At 43.4% G+C, this 15,402-nt stretch overlaps 1 protein-coding gene across 6 annotated transcripts in view; it reads right to left on the bottom strand.

The window, feature by feature from the left end:
- The window catches only part of dennd2da (DENN/MADD domain containing 2Da), a 248,382-nt gene that overhangs the window by 48,463 nt on the left and 184,517 nt on the right, over positions 1 to 15,402 (bottom strand). The window lies entirely within an intron of this gene.

Below are 15,402 nucleotides of genomic sequence, written 5' to 3'. Positions count from 1 at the left end.
TGCATGGAGCCAAAATCTTTACTAAGCTGGATCTTAGGAATGCGTATCACCTGGTTCGGATCCGGAAGGGAGACGAATGGAAGACGGCATTTAACACCCCGTTAGGTCACTTTGAGTACCTGGTCATGCCGTTTGGCCTCACCAACCCCCCCGCGACGTTCCAAGCCTTGGTTAACGACATCTTGCGGGACTTCCTGCACCGATTCGTCTTCGTATATCTGGGCGATATACTCATCTTTTCTCCGGATCCTGAGACCCATGTACGTCAGGTCCTGCAGCGGTTGTTGGAGAACCGGCTGTTTGTGAAGGGCGAGAAGTGTGAGTTTCATCGCACCTCTTTGTCCTTCCTGGGGTTTATCATCCCAACTCCGTCGCCCCGGATCCGGCCAAGGTCGCGGCGGTGAGAGACTGGCCCCAACCTACGAGCCGTAGGAAACTGCAACAGTTCCTCGGCTTCGCCAATTTTTACAGGAGGTTCATTAAGGGGTATAGTCAGGTAGTTAGCCCCCTGACAGCCCTGACCTCTCCAAAAGTCCCCTTCACCTGGTCGGATCGGTGCGAAGCCGCGTTCAGGGAGTTGAAACAGCGCTTCTCGACTGCACCCGTCTTGGTGCAGCCCAATCCCAGTCGCCAGTTTGTGGTTGAAGTGGATGCCTCTGACTCAGGGATAGGAGCCGTGTTATCCCAGAGCGGAGAGACCGATAAGGTTCTTCACCCATGTGCCTATTTCTCTCGCAGGTTGACCCCAGCAGAACGGAACTATGACGTGGGCAATCAAGAACTCCTAGCGGTGAAAGAGGCTCTTGAGGAGTGGAGACACCTGTTGGAGGGAGCGTCCGTGCCATTCACGGTTTTCACTGACCACCGGAACCTGGAGTATATCAGGACCGCCAGGTGGCTGAACCCCAGGCAAGCCCGCTGGTCACTGTTCTTCGGCCGTTTTGACTTCCGAATCACCTACCGCCCCGGGACCAAGAACCAGAGGTCGGATGCCTTGTCCGGGTGCATGAACATGAAGTCAAAACTGAGCTGTCGGATCCACCGGAACCCATCGTACCGGAGTCCACTATCGTGGCCACCCTTACCTGGGACGTGGAGAAGACTGTCCGGGAGGCCCTGGCACGGAGCACAGATCCCGGAACAGGGCCAAAGAACAGACTATACGTCCCACCAGAAGCCAGGGCTGCCGTCCTGGACTTCTGTCACGGGTCCAAGCTCTCCTGCCACCCAGGGGTGCGTAGGACCGTGGCAGTGGTCCGGCAGCGCTTCTGGTGGGCGTCCCTGGAGGCTGACGTCCGGGCTTACATCCAGGCCTGCACCACCTGCGCCAGGGGCAAGGCGGACCACCAAAAGGCACAGGGACTCCTTCAGCCGCTTCCTGTGCCTCATCGCCCCTGGTCCCACATTGGTCTGAATTTCGTCACGGGCCTCCCGCCGTCCCGGGGGCACACCACCATCCTCACAATAGTGGACCGGTTCTCCAAGGCGGCCCACTTCGTGGCCCTCCCGAAGCTCCCGTCGGCCCAGGAGACAGCGGATCTCCTGGTCCACCATGTCGTACGTCTGCATGGGATACCAACAGACATCGTCTCAGATCGTGGTCCCCAGTTTTCCTCGCAGGTTTGGAGAAGTTTCTGCCGAGAGCTGGGGGCCACCATGAGCCTCTCGTCTGGGTATCACCCTCAGACCAACGGACAGGCTGAACGGGCTAACCAAGAGCTGGAGGAGGCCCTGCGATGTACCACATCCGCACACCCGACGGCTTGGAGTGAACACCTGGCCTGGATCGAGTATGCGCATAACAGCCAAGTGTCCTCTGCCACCGGCCTCTCCCCGTTCAAGGTGTGTCTGGGGTACCAGCCCCCTTTGTTTCCTGTGGTGGAGGGAGAGGTCCGTGTACCCTCGGTCCAGGCCCACCTGCGGAGATGCCGTCGGGTGTGGCGCACCGCTCGTTCGGCCTTGTTGAGGGCCCGGACGAGGGCAAAGACCCATGCAGACCGTCGACGGTCCCCGGCCCCCGCATATCGGCCCGGGCAGGAGGTGTGGCTATCCACAAGGGACATTCCCCTCCAGGTGGATTCCCCCAAACTGAAGGACCGGTACATCGGGCCCTTCAAGATCCTCAAGGTCCTCAGTCCCGCCGCAGTGAGACTCCAACTCCCGGCCTCACTGCGGATTCATCCAGTATTCCACGTTTCAAGGTTGAAACCACGTCTCACCTCACCCCTCTGTGCACCCGGTCCGGCGCCGCCTCCTGCCTGTATCATCGACGGGGAGCCGGCTTGGACAGTGCGCCGGCTCCTGGATGTCCGTCGAATGGGCCGGGGTTTCCAATATTTGGTGGACTGGGAGGGGTATGGACCCGAAGAATGCTCCTGGGTGAAGAGGAGCTTCATCCTGGACCCGGCCCTCCTGGCCGATTTTTACCGTCGCCACCCGGACAAGCCTGGTTGGGCGTCAGGAGGCGCCCGTTGAGGGGGGGTCCTGTTGTGTGGGCCGCCAGAAGAGGAGGTACTGCTGTCCCACCACCAGAGGGCGCCCTGCCTGAAGTGCGGGCTTCAGGCACGAGAGGGCACTGCCGCCTCACAGGAACAGCCGAGGTGACAGCTGTCACTCATCAACTATGACAGCTGTCACCGATCATCTGCACTTCACCCCAGATAAAAGCAGGATGACACCTCCACCACGTCGCCGAGATATCGTTCTTCTAAGGAGGTAATATTCTCAGTCATAAACTAAACTGTATCTTAGTCTGAACTCTTTTTGCAGCCTCTTTCCTGTGGAGCCTTGTCCGCTGATTGGTGGTTTGTGAGAGTGCCGACGTCTTCGCCTCTCACTCTTTCCAGATAAGTGCTGAAACAGGAGCTGCACGAGTGTGTGATTTGAGGTGGAGGTGGAATTCCCACCGTTGTTGTTACTGGGTGTACACACACCCACACTTGACTGTCTTTGCTCTTCGCCAGCAGTACCAGATCCGACACGCAGAGACGGTGGCCACCTGGGGGATTCGGGACCTGGCGGCTCCAGTATCCTTCGGGTTCAGTGGCGGAGGAAATCGTGTGGTTCCGGGTCTTCTTTAGACGGACGTCCCCTATCGTCGAGCCTGCCCACACATTTGGTTGTTCAAGTGGTGTTTTTCACTTCTCAGCTGCAACACTACAGGCTATCTAGCCTCAAGGTCAACTGCCCACTGTTTACCTCCAGAGGAATCTATTCAGTCCTTGGTGATATTATTCGGCTCCATTCTTATCTCAACCCACAAAGACAATAACTGACTTACACATGGACTGAAGCATGCTCCAGTTTCTCCTTTTACCTCTCTTCCTGCCCCCCTCCCGCGCAGGCCCCCGTTCTTCCCAAGCTGGCAGGCGGTGCGACTTGACAGTTGCAGCGGCTACCAATACACTCACATCGCCTCAATTGGAAAATGGACTGTTCAGGTTTAGTGCACATAAACAGTGTCAAATGTATATGTGTTGTCCTATTTCTGATGTGTGCCATTATTACAGTAAAGAAGTAATCATTGTAGATTAATTGCTGTTTGTATGTGGAATGTGAGTGCGGAAATCTGGTTGTTGTAATGACAATGACAATAAAAGCTATCTATCAATCTATCTAGTTGGTACATTAATATAGTAACATGGAACATTAATGGCTGTGGTACTCCGGCCAAAAGGAAAAAGATACTTACTTATCTTAAGGCTAAAGGTATAGATGTTGCATTTATCCAAGAAACACATTTCAGTAATGAAAATGAAGCTCTGAAAATGAAACGGGATTGGGTAGGAAAGGTGTTTCATAATTTTGCATCCAGCAAGAGATGTGGGGTTGCTATCCTAGTCAATAGAAGGCTCAATTTTATGCTTTTAAAACAATTTAAAGACCCTGATGGACGTATCCTGGGAGTGGAAGCTCTGATTAATGGAACCAAAGTTGTATTATGCAATATGTATGCCCCAAACAATGAAAACCCGGCTTTCTTCCATGAATTCAATAAAATGCTGGGTGGCACGGATGGACAAATCATTTTAGGAGGAGACTTTAACCAAGTATTAGATAATCGCCTAGATCGTAGCAAAGATAGACCCAACCTGACCTTTAGAGATAGAACTGCTTAGTCTTCAGAAGGACCTGGGTCTAACTGATATTTGGAGACTTACTAACTCACAAGAAAGGGGATACACACTCTACTCCCATTCCCATAGAACTTACTCACAAATAGATTTCTTTCTTATTTCTTATTTACTTTTTGACAGGGTTACAGACTGTAATATAGGGGTCATAGCAGACCATGCACCGGTGGAACTACATCTAGACTTAAATGTTCATAAGAATACGGTTGGACGATGGAGAATGAATACAAGTTTGTTACAGGATGATGAATTTGCCACAAAACGTGGGGAAGACATAGGAATATTTTTGGACTTAAATAACGGAACAACAGAGAGATTATCCACAGTGTGGGATGCTCTTAAAGCATTTATCAGAGGAATGTTTATATCCTACAGCTCATGGAAAAAAAGGAGAGCAAAGAAAGAACGCAATCATTAGAAAAGGAACTAACTGACTTAGAAAAAATTTTTGGCAGAACGATATGATGAGGAACATTTTCAGAAGATTTGTCGGCTAAAATCTGAATTGCATGAAATATATAATAGAAAGACAGAATATTCATTATTTAGGCTTAAAACAAATTTTTATGAAAATGGCGAGAAGACGGCAGTTATTAGCAAGACAGGTAAAATCCCAGGATGCAAATAACACTATTTCATTAGTGAGAGAAAATGATGAGCTAATCACATCATCTACAGGCATCAACTTAGTTTTCAAAAAGTTCTACGAGAAGCTATACACATCTACAAATACAACCAATGGTGAAAACATATCCTCTTTTTTCCAAAAGATAAAGCTGCCACAGGTTTCTCAAATGGATAAAAATAGTTTGGATATTCCCATAGTGGATGCTAAAGTAAGAACTGCTATTATGTCTCTGAAAAATGGGAAATCACCAGGTGTGGATGGCTTCCCAGCAGAATTTTATAAGAAATATATAGATTTCCTTTGCCCTACGCTTACAGAGGTTTTTCATGAAGCATTTCAATATGGTTCACTTCCAAATAGTTTTAACGAGGCTATTATATCCCTAATACTAAAAAAAAAGATAAAGATTTAGCAGACCCAGCCAATTATAGACCCATAAGCTTAATTAATGTTGATTGTAAACTGCTATCAAAGATATTGGCTCTGAGGTTGGACAAAGTTTTGCCAACAATTATACATAGAGATCAAGTGGGACTTATAAAAAATAGATTGTCGACTAATAACACGAGGAGACTATTACATCTGCTATGGATGAATAGGACTACCTCACAACCTGTATAGCCATATCTTTAGATGCCCAAAAAGCCTTTGATAGGGTGGCGTGGGCTTTCCTATTTGAAACTCTGTCAAGATTTGGATTTGGTGCTAATTTCTGTAGATGGATAAGGATTCTGTATTCGAATCCAAGGGCCGCAGTTTTTACTAATGGGATAGTGTCTCAGTTTTTTAACATATCTAGATCAACAACTCAAGGATGCAGTCTTAGCCCACTCTTGTTCACAATATTTCTTGAACCTTTAGCTGTAATGATGAGAGAGGAATCAAAAGTCAGAGGAGTTACTGGAGGAGGTAGGGAGCATAAACTGTTTCTTTATGCTGATGACATTTTGGTACTGTGTCAAGACCCAACCAGCTCTATAGAAATGTTGTTGGAAATTATCAAAACATATTCTAAAGTCTCAGGGTATTGTATTAACTGGCATAAATCAGAAGCTATGGCAGTATCTCAGACCTGCTCCCGTAATCTATTAAATACCTTTAACTTCAAATGGGTCCCGAAGGGTATGCAATATTTAGGGATAGAACTAAATCCAAATATAGGAGAAATTATTGTTGCAAATATGGATAAACTATTAAATAAAATAAAAGTTAATTTGCACAACTGGAGCAGGCTGAATTTAACACTTTGGGGGAAAATAAATACAATTAAATGGTTGCTGCCCCTCAAATAAATTATCTAACTGGAATGATACCTATATGCATCCCTCAACAGCTATTGTTAAGATATAAAAAGATGATAAATTGCTTTCTTTGGGGAGGAAGGAAACCCAGAATTCACATAGAGAAACTATATCAACCAAAGAAGGAAGGGGGCTTGGCCTTACCAAACATATTTTATTACAGTATCTCTTTTGAAATGGCGAAACTTGCAAAATATTGGGGTGGAGTAAATTGTGATTTGGATTGGATTTTAATTGAACAAGAGCTTACCTGGCCTTTTAAACCCACTGAAACCCTTGCCCAAAGGATAAAACAGAAGAACAATAATATGATGAATCCAATTCTAATACACTCCAGGAAGGTTTGGCAGGAAGTACATAAGAAATGCAACATTTCCCACAACACCCAAACATATGCATCTATTTGGCACAATACTAAAATAAAAATAGGAAAACAGACAATTTTTTGGGCCCAATGGTTGAGAAAAGGTATCAGAATACTGGATGACCTGTTTGAGGGGGGTAATTTTCTCTCTTATGAGAGTAAGAGAAAAATTTAATCTGGATGGAAGAGGTCATTTCTGGAAATACTTACAGATTAGACACTGCATTAAAGAAAAGGTCTCTGTAAACAGAGATATACACATAATCAGGCGTTACTTACAACTGCCACCAATATCCCAAAACGCATCCAAGTGGTATGAGATATGCCCATGGAAGACTAACCAGGGCTGTGGTTATTTAAAGAAAATATGGGAAAAAGACTTGAGTTGTACACTGGATGAAAAAACATGGGAAGGGATTCTTTCCAACACTGAGGAGTACATTAGAGAAGCCAGGAGTAAATTTATTCAATATAAAATAATACACAGATATTATTATACTTCAACAAGACTGTATAAAATGAAGCTAATGGGGGACAATTTATGCTTAAATGTCCAAATATCTGAATATTGATTATTGAAAGCTGGCCTATTAACCTGTGCACGTCTGATCCTAAAATGTTTGTTGGTGGTGGGACAAAGTGCTGGCGTTAGGGATGGGTATCGAGAACCGGTTCCTTTCGGGTATCGTTAAGAAATGGTTCGATCCACCGACATCAATAAGCTTTTTGCTTAACGATTCCCTTATCGGTCCTTCGGAGTGGCTGTTGTTTTGGGGGGTGTTTGTCAGGAAAATGATCATTTCTCTACATTGATTACAGACCCTGCAGCGGGTCCGTAATCAACTTGTCTGCAGCACGGCTTTGCTTTGAACCTTGAACCAATCGAAGCAGTGGTTCGCAGATTGAAGCAGTGCTTCGATCTATTGCTTCATTTATTCTTTTCTTTCGCTTAATTTTCCCCCACTAAAACCCTAAAGAGCATATGAGGGCTGTCAATAAAGTAACGGTCCTTTTTATTTTTTTCAAAAACTATATGGATTTCATTCATATGTTTTTACATCAGACATGCTTGAACCCTCGTGCGCATGCGTGAGTTTTTCCACGCCTGTCGGTGACGTCATTCGCCTGTGAGCACTCCTTGTGGGAGGAGTCGTCCAGCCCCTCGTCGGAATTCCTTTGTCTGAGAAGTTGCTGAGAGACTGGCGCGTTGTTTGATCAAATTTTTTTCTAAACCTGTGAGACACATCGAAGTGGACACGGTTCGAAAAATTAAGCTGGTTTTCAGTGAAAATTTTAACGGCTGATGAGAGATTTTGAGGTGATTCTGTCGCTTTAAGGACTTCCCACGGTGCGAGACGTCGCTCAGCGCTCTCAGCCGCCGTCGTCAGCCTGTTTCAAGCTGAAAACCTCCACATTTCAGGCTCTATTGATCCAGGACGTCGTGAGAGAACAGAGAAGTTTCAGAAGAAGTCGGTTTCAGCATTTTATCCGGATATTCCACTGTTAAAGGAGATTTTTTTAATGAAAGACGCGCGTCGGGACACAGCCGACGCGGTGCGGCGGCACAGGAAAAACACCTCCGTGTTGATAACCATTTGTAAAATCCAGGCGACTTTTGATGGCTTTCAGTGGAGTGAGTATATGAGAAATTGTTTATCAGCTGGACATGTTCCAACTTGTCCTTAAGGCTTCCAGCAGAGGTGTTTTTCCTGTGGCGGAGCATCGCGGCGGCTGCGAGCCGACCCGTCCGCACGTCTTTCATTAAAAAAATCTCCTTTAACAGTGGAATATCCGGATAAAATGCTGAAACCGACTTCTTCTGAAACTTCTCTGTTCTCTCACGACGTCCTGGATCAATAGAGCCTGAAATGTGGAGGTTTTCAGCTTGAACAGGCTGACGACGGCGCCTGAGAGCGCTGCGCGACGTCTCGCACCGTGGGAAGTCCTTAAAGCGACAGAATCACCTCAAAATCTCTCATCAGCCATTAAAATTTTCACTGAAAACCAGCTTAATTTTTCGAACCGTGTCCACTTCGATGTGTCTCACAGGTTTAGAAAAAAGTTTGATCAAACAAAGCGCCAGTCTCTCAGCAACTTCTCAGACAAAGGAATTCCGACGAGGGGCTGGACGACTCCTCCCACAAGGAGTGCTCACAGGCGAATGACGTCACCGACAGGTGTGGAAAAACTCACGCATGCGCACGAGGGTTCAAGCATGTCTGACGTAAAAACATATGAATGAAATTCATATAGTTTTTGAAAAAAATAAAAAGGACCGTAACTTTATTGACAGCCCTCGTATGTCTGTGAGTATTATTTACCTTTTTTACGTTAAACCGACCTGTTATGGTCTTCTGAAACAGTTGATAGATGTATTTTATAACTTAAAAACGTGAGCGATGCTAACACGTTAGCATGTCTATGGCATTTTCAATGTTAAAAGTTAGCATTAAGCAGTTGCAGCTCTCATCACGTTCGGGTGCATTTGTTTTCAAATGGTAATATTTTTTAAATTTATTTTTGTTTATATATTAATAATCTAATGATTATTATATACAATATATACTTATTATATACAATTTTAGAGAAAGAGACAAAAAGAACCTGAATAGAAACAACAGAAAATATAAAAGGAACTAACAATGAACATACATAAATAAATAAATACATACATACAGAAATAAATAAGTGTTTCCTGTGAACACCTAGTGACTCTTACACCTCCATTTCATCCCTGTCTTATTTAAGTTTAATTTGTTTCAGTCAAATCATATTTTCAGTGTGTTCATTTCTTCAGTGATTTCCTCCAGAACTATCTGCCAAACTAGAAAACTGCTACATCCTAGTAAGAGCAGAATAAGGAAAGTTGTTTTTTTCCTCACTAAATGGATGCTGCACTCACTGCAGTTTATTGTCTGGAATAGTCCCAGATTGCATTTCAGAGCTTCCAGAATTGAAACATTTTCGTGCAGGTGGTGTTGGGGGGTAATTTTGGGTTTCAGCTTTTTTTGTTTTTCACCACTTTCATCCCTGAATATGTCAATCGTGAGTCACTTTTATGCGGATTAAAGTTACTAACTGGGACTCCTGTCTTGTTGCGAGGAAGAAACGAGAATCGTCCTCCGTTCTGTTCAGCTCAAAAATGCTGCGCGGTTCTCTGCCGAGTCAAGTTAGAACGATAGAGTCCAGCCTAAATTAATAACTTCAAAGCGAAACACCGTTTTGTTTGTTTATTTTTATTTATGTCCAGAGATCAAGGATACAGTGACCAATTTTTTATTTATTTACTTTAAGACTCAATGAAATAGAAAACCTGTAAAGCCTAGTTTTAGTACAAAATTCACGAGGTATCGATAAGGGAATCGATAAGCAGAATCGATAATGGCATCGATATCGACAAAATCTTATCAATACCCATCCCTAGCTGGCATCCTCCAGCTCAGGCTGAGAAACTCACCCAGAGAAACTCACCCACTTGGTCACCACCCCTACCAGGGGCTTCTTTAAAAACTCTTCCTTAAAAACTCTTTAAAAAAAAAAAGCCTTAAAAAATAAAACCTTTAACAAGTAACTTCCGTCGATGAATTAACGCATGTCCAGACGTCATCTTCCAAAACAAGGGTGTCGTGGAGAACAGTTTTCATCTGTGATGATGAATTCTGGCAACATGTCAGATTAAAAGACTATTGGCAAAACGGCATTGATGTGTATATATATATATATATATATATATATATAAAAATAAAAGGCAATCTATGTATGTATGCATGTGGCACGGTTTGTGTTCGGGGTGAACTGCCACAGTAAGTTTAATTATTTTGATGTCAACTGCCTCTAAGACTCACTGTTGCAGAATAACAATTTTTTTATCCCCAAAAAACTTTTTTGTGTTTTTTTTTGGGGGGGGTGGGTTAAACCACATTAACATACTTATTTGGTCCTATTGGTCAGCTTCAGAATGCTAATGGGTCATACATTTGTATATAAGGCCTGCTCTGGGCTTCAGAAGTCACACAACCTCCAGATTTTTGAGACGCCATCATCCCCTCAATTCATTGGATTGGATCCATCTGTTTAAAGTAAGTAAAATGCTTTAAATATTTTTTGTGTGTTTGTTACAGCGTCATTGTTGAAGATGTGTCTTACATTTTATTTAGAGCTTGTTTTGTAATTGGTGCAATATTACAACGTTGGGTGATTGTGGTAGTCAAGACAACCCAGTTTTGAGAGGAAGGTCTTGAACTTCAATATAAATTTAAACTCCACATGATTTACACACTCTAGCCTCATATTAGATTACATATTATTGTATTAGAAACTAGTGTGCAATGATATATTGCCATACATATTTTTTCATTTACTTATATTTTTAACCACCTTCAACACTCAGTATTTCCCCTTTTCACATAAAGCAGGACTTTCTAACAAAATAATTCCGTTAAGCCCCTGTCACACTAGCGTATTCGTAGAGCTGCTCATTGTGGTGTTGTGTTTCATTTAAATACGCCCAAAATATGCACGTACTCAGCCTTTTTTCAGTGTTTGTTTCATACTTGCAGCTGCGTGTGGTCGCGTTTTAATGTGTGCACACAGTCGCGTGTGCACACAGTCGCGTGTACCACGCCGCTATTAAACCAATTCAGTACTATTTACTGCCTCTGTGGAAGTGCGCTCTGTTCTCTACTGCATGGTGTGGTGCGGCTCAAAAACACAGTCATTTAGAGTCACAAGTCTGATCAGACACACAGACACAGAGAGAGAGAGAGAGAGAGAGAGAGCGCTTTTATGAAATGACAACAGTCAACTTTGCGACACATTGAACAGTCCTCATATAATGAGTCCAGTATGATAAAGTGAAGCAACGATCTTGCAGTATTTATAGCTCCAGAACAACAACATGGAGATGTGAAATGGTGTACAGTACCATGTTGAAGCGTGGGCGGGCTCACAATAGCTGACAGTAGTAGGGCGCTGCGTGTACTCGCATGAAGGCTCCATGCTGTGCTGTACGCTGAAGAAAATTAAACATGTTTAATTTCTTCCGTCCTACGCGCGTAGCCCTCAACATACTGCTGCGTACTGAGAAAAAACTCCTCGTGAAGTGGGCGGAGAGCTGCTTATTACAGAGTAGACGATACGCTGTAATGAGCAGCTCTATGAATACGCCACTGTGACAGGGGCTTTAGTCCACGTCTGTCCCTTGTCTTGGTTCATGATAAGAATGTTCCGATAAATTCAGTCAAAGCCGTACTGGGGGATGCTTGGGGACATGTTTCCATTGTTCTGTAACAGGTGATGATGCTTAGGAATGTAAGGTGTAGTTGTAACTTGGGGGCGACCTGCACATCTATTAGTATGCTAATCCGAGTTTACGAACATTCACCTATACACTGTGTGACCTGTTAAATGTGTGAATGAGTTACTTTAGTGCAATGTGTAAGCACTTCATACTGAAATCAATTTCCCCACCATCCCCTCTTTTTATACAGTTTATCTAGAATCTGCAGGTGGTACCCGAAGAGCACAATTCTGTGGATGAGATGATGATTCCTTTCAAGGGGAAGTTCAGCAGCATCAAGCAGTATATGCGAGGCACGCCACACCCATGGGGGTTCAAAGTGTGGGTGAGAGCTGGAATCTCTGGCATGATGCTTGACTTTGATGTTTACCAAAGGAGCATGAACACTGGAGTGCGAGTCAAATCTGAACTTGGATTGTCGGGTGATGTTGTGATGAACCTTGCCTCCACACTTCCAAAGGGTCAGAACTACAAGGGCTACATAGACAACTTCACCTCTGTTCCATTGGTAGTGAAGCTCCTTGAGCAATCCATTATGAGGGAACAGCCAGGCAGGTTCGCCTTCCCAAGTGCAACCTTGAAGATGAAAAGATCTTGAAGAAGAAGGGTAGAGGAAGCTTTGACTACAGAGTGGAGGTTAAACACAACATCTGTGCTGCCAAATGGTATAACAGAGCCGTCATACTTGTGTCATTCTTCACTGGACCAGAACCTGTGCAGAAGATTCAACGCTGGGACAAAGCCACGAAAACCTACATTGACGTTGAACAGCCTTACATTGTGGGTACCTACAACAAATACATGGGAGGCCTGGATTTGTTGGACTCATTCACAGCAAAATATCCTAACCCTAACCCTAGTCCAAACAGTCCCTCTTCAAAGAAAGCATGTGCCCCCCCCATTTTCACCCTCAAAGGCCTCCTACAACAACATCTTAATGGTTCTGTTTTTTTTATGTGTTGTTTTGTGTTTTTAATGTTAAGCACTTTGGACACCAGTCAGTGCTGTAAAGCACTTTATAAATAAATGTTGATTGATTGAAAATTTTTTTGTGTGTTTTCCTATATGCAGGTTTTACAGAGTACAGCAACTGACACCAAACTTGGTATGGTGTCTGGGGGCACCAAGGGGGAGGTCACTGGGCCCTTAGGTTGAAAGCACATGCGCGCGAACACACACACACACACACACACACACACACACACACACACACACACACACACACACTCTATTTCAGCACTCGAAATTAAAGTTGTGCTTCCACGTGGCGGTCAGATTACTATGGTCATGTAAACATACCCAGCTATGGGGAGCTCAACTCGATGGGCGAGCTCATCTCCCGTGATCCAGCTGTGAAAAAAATCAAGTGCATCCTGTAACAGGGTGCGCTTGATTTTGTTCACAGGGGTGACCTCAAAAATTGCATACAAGTACCATTTTGAGGAAGGAGCACATTTCTGCATTTCCAAAATGCCACAAGAAACCACCAAAAAAATAAATAAAAGTACTTAATTCTTTCACCAAAACATTAAATCTAGACTTGCATCTTAGATGTACCTTCTGGCAAATTGGAGCTGAACTTTCAGGTCTTCTTTTTAAGAAAATCCTCCTCTATACCACTTTATCATGAAGCTGTATAACTGGGAATACAAAATATCATCATATAAAATCAACAATAATGACAATAATAATACTAAAGTAAACAGAGCTCTGGTATTGGATTAGTATCGGTATCAGCATATATCCAAATTCAGGTATCGATATCGGAAGTGAAAAAATATGGATCGGTGCATCCCTAGTTTGAACCCCTTTTCCTCACATCACTTTGTCCTTGTCTGACCTTCAAAGATTTCACCAGGTTTTTTCCAAATTGGAGGAACAAACAGTTCTCACACTTTTTTAAAACTGTGTTTTCACTCTGAGTAATTTTTTGAGCCAGTAATCTACTTTTTACTCAAGTATATCTGCTGTCTTTGGTAAACCATTCTGCTCCAAATTAAGTGGAGAAAATGCACAGCACCTGTACAGGTGTGAAGGTGTGCAGCACGGGTGAAAGAAACACTGACTGTTTATGGACTGTGATGCAAAAGGATGGAATGAAAGAATGGAACACAGAACAAGCTAGCAGCATTCACTGCCTACATGTGACCTCAGTTTTTATTCCAGTCTAAAACAATCAGTTAGCACTACAGGTGCATCAAAACAAAAACTAACAAAAAAAGAATATCATGAAAAAGTTAAAAAAAAAAACATTTTATATATTCCAGAACAATTACATAGAAACTAAATGTTTCAAACATTTTATCTTTTATTTTAGTTTTGATAATTATGACTTACACTTCAAAAAATAATAGAAAGTGCATCTCAAAATAAAATAATAACAAAATAGTTCATATTAGAATTTATAATACAGAAATGGAATCCACTCAGTCACATGGGGGATGTGAAATGAAAATTGTGAAATCCGAGGAAAATTTGGAGGGGGGGGGGGGGGGGCGCTGTGGGCCCCAGAAAGCAAATCAATTTTGTATCTACTGATACATTTTCAGCATCTCCTGGAAGAAAAAAATATCAAAAGAAGTGCATATTTAAACGATCCTAGATTCAACATTTCATTTGAACTGTCAATGATCATGTTGAAATAACAGAATATGACATGAAAGTAGGACCTGGAATGATTTTCCTTTTAATTGTAAACCAAATTATGCATTAATTCAGAACAACTGAACTACAGTGAGGAAAATAAGTATTTGAACACCCTGCAATTTTGCAAGTTCTCCCACTTAGAAATCATGGAGGGGTCTGAAATTTTCATCTAAGGTGCATGTCCACTGTGAGAGACATAATCTAAAAAAAAAATCTGGAAATTACAATGTATGATTTTTTAATAATTTATTTGTATGTTACTGCTGCAAATAAGTATTTCAACACCTGTGAAAATCAATGTTAATATTTGGTACAGTTGCCTTTGTTTGCAATTACAGAGGTCAAATGTTTCCTGTAGTTTCTCACCAGGTTTGCACACACTGCAGCAGGGATTTTGGTCCACTCCTCCATACAGATCTTCTCGAGATCAGCCAGGTTACTGGGCTGTTGCTGAGAAACATGGAGTTTGAGCTCCCTCCAAACATTTTCTATTGGGTTTAGGTCTGGCTAGGCCACTCCAGAGCCATGATATGCTTCTTATGGAGCCACTCCTTGGTTATCCTGGCTGTGTGCTTCGGGTCATTGTCATGTTGGAAGACCCATCCACGACCCATCTTCAATGCTCTAACTGAGGGAAGGAGGTTGTTCCCCAAAATCTCGTAATACATGGCCCCGGTCATCCTCTCCTTAATACAGTGCAGTCGTCCTGTCCCATGTGCAGAAAAACACCCTCAAAGCATGATGCTTCCACGGAATTCCGCGGATTTCATCATGGGGAGGGGTCCCCATGATGAAATCCGCGGAATTCCGCGGATCTGCAGAGTTTTAACAGCCCTGAAAAACCACAAAAATAGCTTAAATAGCCTGTATGGAAATGCAGGCACTGTATGTGTGGATGAAAGGTGAAATCAAGAATGTTCCCACAGCCTGTCAAAATAAGAGCCTGTGTACAAATAAAGGACCATAAAACACAAACAAAAATAGTCACCTGTGCTCATTTAATGTCATTAATTTGATTCGATTTAGCAATT

The sequence above is a fragment of the Thalassophryne amazonica genome, chromosome 6, assembly GCF_902500255.1.
Source record: "Thalassophryne amazonica chromosome 6, fThaAma1.1, whole genome shotgun sequence".
Classification (NCBI taxonomy): Eukaryota; Metazoa; Chordata; class Actinopteri; order Batrachoidiformes; family Batrachoididae; genus Thalassophryne; species Thalassophryne amazonica.
This window is presented reverse-complemented; position numbering and strand designations above follow the sequence as displayed.